This window comes from Triticum aestivum, chromosome 4D (genome assembly GCF_018294505.1).
Source record: "Triticum aestivum cultivar Chinese Spring chromosome 4D, IWGSC CS RefSeq v2.1, whole genome shotgun sequence".
Taxonomy (NCBI): domain Eukaryota; kingdom Viridiplantae; phylum Streptophyta; class Magnoliopsida; order Poales; family Poaceae; genus Triticum; species Triticum aestivum.
This window is the reverse complement of record NC_057805.1, coordinates 2,482,704-2,493,770: the sequence shown is the minus strand read 5'-3', so window position 1 is coordinate 2,493,770 and position 11,067 is coordinate 2,482,704.

Sequence of the window (11,067 nt, the reverse complement as noted above, 5' to 3'; positions counted from 1 at the left end):
ATAATGCCTTTGGTAAATTGTATCATCTGTTTTGTGAATCATGCTCTACTTTCGAGCTTGTATTATTTACTCCGAAGTTTGTGGTATATGTTTCCACGATGCCCCGATGGGTTGAACCTATGCCTTCCATAATATGTGTGAACTCGAAAGTTTTCATGAGTCATACTCTTCTGGTATTTTGCCAGATAAAAATTTTCAACACTGCAACTTCATCAAACGCGAGAAGTGAATGAAAGGTTATGCATTGGAGAAGTGGGAGTCGACCTTGAACTTTGTGTTCATGCCCATGGACACGATGTAGATCTTATCATTAAAAGCTTCTCTTAAATTAATTATTACCTTGGTATAAGTTCATCTTATATCTGGGATCTGGCCTTTTGCAATTGTGGTTCCGACCATGTTCTCCTTTAAACACCATTTCTCGTGCAAGTTTAAGCACTTGTCTTCTGCAAAGCAATACCCTAGTCCAACCTCTACCTCGATCTGTCGTCCAGTATTACCCCCTGGTATCTCGAGATTATCATGGAACTGCATAACTTCTTATGAGTTCTTCATCAAGTGCTACATTCTCACTGATTCCAATTTTTCACGAGCTCTGAGTTATTAATCACGCAAAGACACCGATAACTGAACCAAGTCCGCACTACGGTTCAACAACTCCTAGTAATCTTCTTTAAGTACGAGTTTGTACCCGATCACGCCATTCCTGGCATGTTTGGCTATATCATTATCTTGATGATTTTAACTGTGCTACCTGGTCCTTATTCCTGGAGCACCACTTTCGACGATGAGCTAAGCTTCCGTCGATTTTCCTCGCCATATCGTTTCACCTCGAACAACAAACTTGACCCCGAGTTTGTGTAGTATCTGTGGCTCCAATAATCTTTTGTTGCATCAGTCCTTTTGCTTGATGCAGTCGCTGATCAATTGCTTCTTCGTGGATCCCCTCGACAACAAAATGTCGTGATCATCATCAACATTTTGACTCCTTCCAGGATATCAATGGAATTCTTGATGATAAGTGCCATCCTCGTTCCTTGGTAATTTGAGTTACCATCGACAACATCCTTACATTCCTTTCATCAGAAACTTGATCATGTTATGGAGCTCCTTGCTAACCAGCTTATGTTATGTTCTACCTTGGAGTATTACCATCTTTTATGTCAAGGATATTGTGGGAATTTCTCCACCTCTTGAGAATTCTTGATATAGTAATACTTCTCGCCATCTCCATTTGTTTTCTGATCCCCGTGTTGTTTCTAACCGGAAAACCGACAATTGAACTATGATGTGCGACTTCAAAACTTCTAGCAACCCTATTGCTTTGAAGTTAATGGTCGATATTTCATTCTTAGACCATTGGTTATCGAATCACCATTCTAACATTGATCATTCTACCTAAGCCCATATTTCGGGTGCACCTTTCAACCAATGTTTAATTGAGTATGTTTTCCCCGAGCATACCTCACTATATCATTTGATCTGACAAATGTTATCTCCTTGTTCACATAAGTGTGGAAATCCCTCGTTTTGGAAATCTCGAGGAATTGTCGCTGAGTCCATCAGCCACCCCCTCATCCTCTCCTTGGTTTAATGATGAACTCTTGTTTCGGAACTCGCTTCCATAGTTCAATTCTCGAGAATCTTACAATGTCATCTCGACAATTCGTGTTGCACTTCTCTTCTCAGGCATCCTGAGTCTGAGTTATCCTGACACCAATCAGATCTGAATCTTGGTCAGATATGATGGTTGGAACATATTTCCAAGAGTTGTAACATTGGTCTATTCATGACCCGGTAAGGTGATGTCATGCCTAACACACCTGGCCAGAGGACCTATTGTTATAAGTTTTCCTTTTTAGCAAGGTTAGCTGTTCTTCCATGAGGAAATTGTAAGACTTATTCTATAAGTTGTTCCTGATGGATCCTTCTTGTTTCCAAATTCTGATCTTCACCTGTTGACCATGTCAATGCTATCTCGATGCATGTCTATGGTACTCCGATTTTCAACAGGAACATTTGAAGCCCAATGCTGAATGTTTCCTGCTCAATTATCCAAACACCGTTGTATGGGTAATGTCATGAAATTTCTCTCCCGTACCTAAGGAGTTTTCTACATTATATCATGTCATGGATATCATGCTCTGCTTGTCCTTGGGAAGGATATACCCTTGAAATATGTGTTTAAACACATTTTCCTTTCCATTCTTCTGTTTAATCTGATAATCATATTTTCCTTTCCATTGTTTGGTTTAACCTTTCTGGTGATCTATATGATCTAAGCAGTAATATTCTCCTGCTTATGTAAACACCTCGGTGTACAACTCTGTCAGTAAGACCCTGTTACTATTGTTGGTGACATTCCGGTACCCACCGATGGACGAGAACTTTGCCTATTGGTCCGCCTCGTTTCAACGAGCAGGAAAATGGTTCTCTTCGTCCCTCGCCCTTGGTACCGACGATGTTGCTGACATATAACTGACAGGCTACCCTCTGACATTCCTTGCTATCATGATTGTGCAAGATGTCACCGTCCTTCCTACTTTAACCACATGGTGGGCCCATAACCCATAGTTCCACGGGATCAAAACCTGACTCTCCTGTGCACCCCCTATTCCCAAATTAATTCATCGCGCGTGGCCTCGTATGTAATTCACGAGCCACCTTCAAGTCTGATATCAGACACAATACTTATTCCCGTTGCTTTGAACCCCTTTCACGCCCTGTAACAGGCATCGAACGATTGCCTACCCGCTCGAAACTTCCCAGGATACCTCCTTACTTTGCTCTCGATATTTCCGTAAGTTTCAATTCGAGAGTTACTTTCCGCCACCTTCCCCGATGTTAGCTACCAGATAGTCAACCTTGCAGAGGTCCGTTCTCCTGGAATATACCCACCCTTTATTCTTTCGTAAGTATGATGGAGTTCCCGAAGAAAGGACGACAACTTCATCATGATGACCTGAAACAGCAGAATGAAGACATCAATGTAATGGATCGACCTCTTCGAGAAGAACAACCAAGACCAAGAACACTCCCTGGGATTTCGTAACCCGAACCTTCCCCCTTTACTTCCCTCTTAAATCTCGGGACGAGATTTCTTGTAGTGGAGGAGAATTGTGACGCCGGATAATTAGGCTATAGTAATTCCACGCTAATGATGCCATGTCACCTCGGTTACCGTTGTTAATCTCGCGATGGTCCAAAAACAATTCCAATTCAAATTCAAAATCAAGCAAACAATAAAACTTTTCAAATGTCAAAACTAAAATGTTCTAAAAGTGACAAATAAATCGTAAGTAATTATGGTGGAGAAACCAATCTTTGACAAAATGTTTAAAGGCTCTAAAACAATTAAAACAATAGTGAAAACAATTAAACAAATGCCTATTGAATTTATAAAATGCTAAAACTATTTTATTATGGGTTAAGGAATAATATCACAGTAGTTTGTTGATAAATACAAATTTAGGCACTAGTGGTAATTTTTGTAAAACAAGAAAATAAAAGAAACTACAAATAAAAAAAAGAAAAATAAAGAAAAGAAAAGAAAAGGAAAAGAACCCCCCTCCCCGCTGGGCCTCGGCCCAGCTGGCCGTCGACCCACCCTAACCGGCCCACTCCCCCTCCCCGGTCAGTTCTCTGTTCCCCCGACCCCGTCGCTACAGGAGGCTGGTCGCCGCCGAACCCCCTCGCCGGCGATGAACCCCGCGAGAGAATAAGGCTGCCACGCCCCGACTCCTTGATCCCCTCTCCAATCCCCCTGGCGTCCCCATCCATTCCCCCTCCTCGCGCCGCTTTCGCTCTCAAGATCCACCGCGCCACCGCACCATCGCCATGACCGCCGACGCCGACGAGCTCTCCGCCGTCCACATCACCTAGGACCGTGCCAGGGCCTTCGCCGCCCTCCGCCTCGTCGCCTTCGACTACGAGCCGAGCCGAGGAGCACAACTACAGCGCCCCTGACCCTACTTCCTCGTCGGACGCCGCCTCCCTCGTCGTCGTCTCCGTCCCCGTCGTCCATCGTCGAACCTGCCGCCTTCTGCTGCTCCTAAGAAATCACGGGGCCTCCTTGTGCCTACGCGGTGAGCCCGCTTTCGAACCCCCTCCTTCCCCCTTCATTTCCCCGCTCGTAGCACCACCGCCCACAAGACCGAGCCCTGGTCGCCACCAAGGCCGCGAGCTCGACGTAGCTGAGCTCAGCCAGGGCCAGCCCGCCTCACCTTTGAGCTCTCAGGACGCGGCCGCACCGCGCGTGCCCCCTGACCCCGCACATCCTCGCACGCGTCCACTCGGGGCCTCCCGCTGCCTTCCCACGTTCGCCGTCGCCGCATCTGGAGCTCTGCTCCGGCGTGCGCTCACCACCCTGCTGTCGCGCCCTGGGCCACTCTGCTCCGCGCCCCGGCTCGTGTCGCCCTCTCTGCTCGCGCGCCCTCGCGCCTACGGCGCCTGCGCGCCTCGTCGTGCTACCACCGAGCTTCGTCGCCGCCGTTGCCGTTGTTCTGCTCCTCACCGACCTCCCCCGCTCGCGCAGTTGCCCCCAGTCGGCGCGCCACGCCGAGCCCGATCGGACGCGCCTGCCTGCGCAGCGAACGGCTGCCGGAATCCGCCGGCCAGAGTTCCTCCCCCGCCGCGCCGGAGTTAGCCGCCGACGTGGCCGGCTTATTTAGCACTAACCTAGCCCTTAATACCCAATGACAGCCGGGCCCTGCACGTTTAAATTTTGCTAATAAAAATGTTTTGATTAAATAAACAACTGACAGGTAGGGCCCGCGTTTTACTGTTCAAATGGATAAGATCCGCTGAGTCAGCATGCTGACTCAGCACTTGGGCCCACCAGTCAGCCTCTGGTTGACTAGTCTGTCGACCCTGTCAACAGGGCCCACCAGTCAGCCCTTGTGTGTGCTGGCTGGGTACAATTCTGGGTGCACATAGCAATTTGTCTATTTATTTTGGAGTTAATAGAAATTTCAGAATATGTTTAAAACTTTGATAAATCATATAAAATAAACCGTAGCTCGGATGAAAATACTTTCTACATGAAAGTTGCTCAGAACGACGAGACGAATCCGGATACGCAGCCCGTTCGTCCACCACACGTCCCTAACATATCAAACTCGCAACTTTTCCCCTCCGATTCATCTGTCCGAAAACGCGAAACACCGGGGATATTTTCCCGGATGTTTCCCCCCTTCACCGGTATCACCTCATACCGCGTTAGAACACGTCTAGCTCAGCCTGTTGTCCTGTTATGCACTTGCTTGCAATGTATTTACTGTTTCTCCCCCTTTTCTCTTCGGTAGACCCCGTGACGATGCTGATGCCCCTGTGGTCGACTACGTCACCGACGACCCCTCCTTCTTGTCTGAGCAACCAGGCAAGCCCCCCCCCCCCCGTGATCACCAGATATCACCTATTCCTTCTCTATACTGCTTGCATTAGAGTAGTGTAGCATGTTACTGTTTCGGTTAATCCTATACTGATGCATAGCCTGTCATTGTTGCTACAGTTGTTACCCTTACCTGCTATCCTACTGCTTAGTATGGGATGCTAGTGTTCCATCAGTGGCCCTACACTCTTGTCCGTCTGCCATGCTATACTACTGGGTCGTGATCACTTCGGGAGGTGATCATGGGTATATACTATATACATTATATACATGACACATGTGGTGACTAAAGTCGGGTCAGCTTGAGTAGTACCCGCAAGTGATTCTGATGAGGGGGCTGAAAGGACAGGTGGCTCCATCCCGGTAGAGGTGGGCCTGGGTTCCTGACGGCCCCCGACTATTACTTTGTGGCGGAGCGACAGGGCAGGTTGAGACCACCCAGGAGAGAGGTGGGCCTGGCCCTGGTCGGCGTTCGCGGTTACTTCAAATAACACGCTTAACGAGTTCTGGGTATTTGATCTGAGTCTGGCCATTTGGTCTATACGCACTAACCATCGCGGGAGTAGTTATGGGTATCCCGGCGTCGTGGTATCAGCCGAAGCCTTCGTGACGTCAGCGACTGAGTGGCGCGCGCCGGATTGGACTGGAACGCCACTAGGGTAGGTCTGCTTCCGGCCACGTACGCAACATGCAGGTGTGCAATGGGCGATGGGCCCAGACCCCTGCGCGCATAGGGTTTAGACCGGCGTGCTGACCTCTCTGTTGTGCTTAGGTAGGGCTGCGACGTGTTGATCTTACGAGGCCGGGCATGACCCAGAAAAGTGTGTCCGGCCAAATGGGATCGAGCATGTTGGGTTATGTGGTGCAGCCCTGCAGGGAAGTTTATCTATTCGAATAGCTGTGTCCCTCGGTAAAAGGACGACCCGGAGTTGTACCTTGACCTTATGACAACTAGAACCGGATACTGAATAAAATACACCCTTCCAAGTGCTAGATACAACCCGGTGATCGCTCTCTAACAGGGCGACGAGGAGGGGATCGCCGGGTAGGATTATGCTATGCGATGCTACTTGGAGGACTTCAATCTACTCTCTCCTACATGCTGCAAGATGGAGGCTGCCAGAAGCGTAGTCTTCGACAGGATTAGTTATCCCCCTCTTATTCTGGCATTCTGCAGTTCAGCCCACTGATATGCCCCTTTACACATATACCCATGCATATGTAGTGTAGCTCCTTGCTTGCGAGTACTTTGGATGAGTACTCACGGTTGCTTTTCTCCCTCTTTTCCCCTTTCTATACCTGATTGACGCAACCAGATGCTGGAGTCCAGGAGCTAGAGATCCCGAGGATGATTCTACATGGAGTTCGGCTTCGAGGAGTAGTTAGGAGGTCCCAGGCAGGAGGCCTTGCCTTTTCGATCGTTGCTACTTTTGTGCTAGCCTTCTTAAGGCAAACCTGTTTAACTTATGTCTGTACTCAGATATTGTTGCTTCCGCTGACTCGTCTATGACCGAGCACTTGTATTCGAGCCCTCGAGGCCCCTGGCTTGTATTATGATGCTTGTATGGCTTATTTATGTTTTAGAGTTGGGTTGTGATATCTTCCCGTGAGTCCCTGATCTTGATTGTACACATTTGCGTGCATGATTAGTGTACGGTCAAATCGGGGGCGTCACACCTCCTGACTGATAGCCTTTACCAACAAAGGTTCCACACTTGGATATTACGAATTTATTCGACTCAAAGACAAGCTTATAGCCATCTCTACACATAAGACATCCGCTAACAAGATTTTTATTGACCGAGGGGACATAATGCACGTTCTTCAGCCGCACGATCTTCCCCGAAGTAAACTTCAGATCAATCATGCCAACACCACGAACAGAAGCACTTGAACCGTTTCCCATCAGCACGGTGGAAGTCCGTGCGGTCTGATAAGACGAAAACATTGAAATATCACCGCAAACATCACTAGTAGGAAAAGGGGCTTTTACCCCGGTTTGTAAGGGCCTTTTGTCCCGATTTTCGAACCGGGACTAAAGGGTCGTTACTAAAGCCCTAACCCTTTAGTCACTGTTCTTACACGAACCGGGACAGAAGGTCCTCCACGTGGCCGCCGCTGCCAGCCCAGGCAGGGGGGCCTTTGGTCCCAGTTGGTGCCAACAACCGGGACTAATAGGCAGGGCCTTTTGTCCCGGTTGGTGTCACCAACCGGGACCAATAGGCATCCACGCATCAGCATTTCAGGGGCTGGGGTTTTTGTTTTTTTTGAAAGGGGGGGGTTGGGGGGTTAATTTAGGTGTTTCTTATATTGTGTTAGCTAGCTAATTAATAGAGAGAAGTGTCCTCTCTTATCTCCTTGCTTGGTCGATGCTACGTACTATATACGTATGGAGAGGACTAGACACGCTAGCTAGTAAGCAAATGAAGGAAACAGAAGATCGTCATGAACATATGCATGCAGAGAGAAGTGATATCGACCACCTCTCCTTCTCCGAGAGATTGGTCGAACAACAAGTTCTCGTATATCTATCTGACACTACCGGCTACATATATACAATAATTATCTCTTACAATATAATCTCCTAATTAAATTGTAAGAACACAGGGTCCACATAGTATTCTCCGTTTTCAGCGATCACGTGGTCAAGGAAGAATGCCGCCAATTCCTCTTGAATTGCTCGCATACGATCTTCTGCTAGGAGTTCATCCCGCATCCGAAACATCTAATTTGAAGAAGGGGGTCAATACATATATATATATGAATAAATGAAACTCGACACAAATGATGGTAATAAAATAAAATTGTGAATATTATTGCTTACGCACTTCATATTGTTCGTCAGAGTAGCCCCGCTCACAGGTCGTGTGGCGGATAGACTCGCAAACATAGTATCCACAGAAATCATTCCCTTGTTCCTGCCACAACCACTTTACAAGAAATAGAGGTCAATCTAACTGATAAGCAAGCATGCTAAATGGTATTGATGAAACTAGCGCTTGAATCACTAGGAGATGTGCGGAACATGCTACAATAGTACTTACTTTCGGGTGTCTAAATTGCAGCTTCTTCGGCAGTCCCGAAGCTTTTGTGGTGAATTTTTTCCAAACCCTGCCAGACGAAGAAAACAATTACTTGATATCAGGAAATGAACAAAGTTGTTGATATGGTGGATAATGATCGATTTAACTTACTTCTCGAGCATTTGAGTCATGTCCGCATAGTCCTGGGGATCTTTTCGTCTCGAGTCTAAGACGGTTACTACTCCCTGCTCAAGCTTAATCTCTAGGAGAATATAGTGGAAGCTGTGCATGCATGCATAAGTCATCAATTACATTACCATAACCTGGACTAATAAGGGAAACCGAATATGCACAAGACAGTAACACTCACTTGAAGTTGTAAGATATCTTTGTTTTGATTTAATACCAACGATCGTAGCAAGTTAGCCTCGGCTTCTTTGGGATGTTTTTCAACCGTATATGCATCTATGAGATTTGTGTTAATGAACCCAATATCACCGATTTGTCTTTTCTTCAATTCGGCGATCTTCAATCTGCATATTATAGTGAGGATAATTATAAATACATGCAATGAAAAAGCTGACCTATATAGAGAGACTTATGACAGAAGTAGTACTACTTATAGACAGTACCAAGTGATCGTTGATTTATCGAGGGCCTTTTGATTGAAAAACTGGAAAAACTCCTCAAATGGAACATTCAGCAGTTCAATTCCAACGAGGTCATGCTCCGGTTTAACTCTCAACGTCAAAGTATTCATCCCATCAGACTCTTTGCAGGTTTTTATGTACCAATCATGTAATCTTCGCATCATCGTTGTTAGTGATCTTTCATCTTTGACGAGAGGCTTCCCGTAATGGTATTTGTGTTCGTCCACCTCCATGATTTCATAATGTACATCGTCGGGCAGGTAATCTCCAAGATTGCTATAACCGGCCACCATCCTCGGATCATTAGCGACGATGTCTTTAGACACCTTGAGCGGGGGGCACGATTGGTTCGCTTGTTCGCCGAGCTGGGCAATTTTTTTCCCAGCTCGTCGTTCTTTTAACCTTTGATCACTGACAGTACTTCCCGACCGCTCCGCTTCGACAAATGTCTTTGCAATAATGCGCTCGTAGTTGCCTTTCGGCGGAGACTTTGGTGGTTTTGTCAGGGCATCCAGAGTGCGCTTTGCTTTCACGGGATGTACCTTCTCCTCCGGAGGTGGATGTTTCTTTGCTTTCACCCCTTCAAAGAAGTTCTTCACTTCGGCTCGCACGATCTTCACGTTCTCCTCCTCGGTCCTCTCATATGGTAACTTCTCTGGAGTCTTCAGAGAAGGACCGAATCTGTATTGCCTCCCGCCTCTGGCAGCTGTACTGCTAGACGCCGGCAGAGCAGATGGAGCGGCTGCGGCTGTCTTCTTTCCTTGCTTACGAGGCGGAGGAGAAGGACTACGACGCGCCGGAGCAGCCGGAGCGGCGGTGGGTCTCTTCCGCCCTTGCTGACGAGCCGGAGAAGGAGGAGGCTGGCTGCTCTGGCACGCCGGCGCGGGCAGAGAAGGAGGCGGAGTGCCGCCACGCACCGGAGAAGGAGGCTGATGAGTGCCCTAATCACTCGCCGGAGGAGGAGACGGAGTGCCGCCACGCGCCAGAGAAGGAGGTTGAGTGCCCTGATCACTCGCCGGAGGAGGAGGCGGCGACGGAGTGCCCTTACTCGCCGGAGGCGTCCAGTTCGGAAGGTTAATGAGCTCCTTCCGCCATAGGCACGGAGTCTTCAGAGCTAAACCCAGCCGAGTCTCCCCTTCACCGATAGGGTGGTCAAGCTGGAGGTGCTCAAATCCCTCCGTTATTTCATCCACCATCACCCTAGCATATCCTTCTGGAATCGGCCGGCAGTGGTAGGTTGCGCCGGGTTCAGGAGGTAAAACAGAGCCAACAGCCGCCTATAGAGAAAATTCAACCTAAATTCATAATAAATTCAACCTAAATTCATAATAAATCCCTCCATTAAGGTTTATTTATTTTATTTACTATAAAAAATGAACATAGATGCGCCTATAGAGAAAATTCAACCTAAATTCATAATAAATTTCTATGAAATTCAAAGAAATTTACTGTGAATTTAGGTCAAATTCCTTGTATAAGGGCATCTATTTTCACTTTGAGAGGAGCTCAACAAGGCAGAGAGGGACGGGCTTATAAACAGGTGTGAGCGCCCTTCGGTTGGCGAGGTGGGACTAAACTCTGACCGCTACTAGGACCAACCCTTTAGTCCCGGTTTGTGGTATGAACCGGGACGAAAGGGTGAGCCTCTGGTCCCGGTTCAAGCCACCAACCGGGACCAATGGTGGTGGGCCAGGAGCGAGGCCCATTGGTCCCGGTTTGTCCCACCAACCGGGACCAAAGGGTCCGGACGAACCGGGACCAATGCCCCCACGAGGCCCGGCAGGCCCCTGGCCGCACGAACCGGGACCAATGCTCACATTAGTCCCGGTTCGTGACTGAACCGGGACTAATGTGAATATTGCCCTGTGACCAAAGCCCAGTTTTCTACTAGTGCATGCACATTAGCACCCGTGTCAATCAACCAATCAGAAGAATGACATACTGAAAGAATAGTGGGAAATATACCATACCCAACATCCTTCATGTCAGTGTCTCCAATGACAAC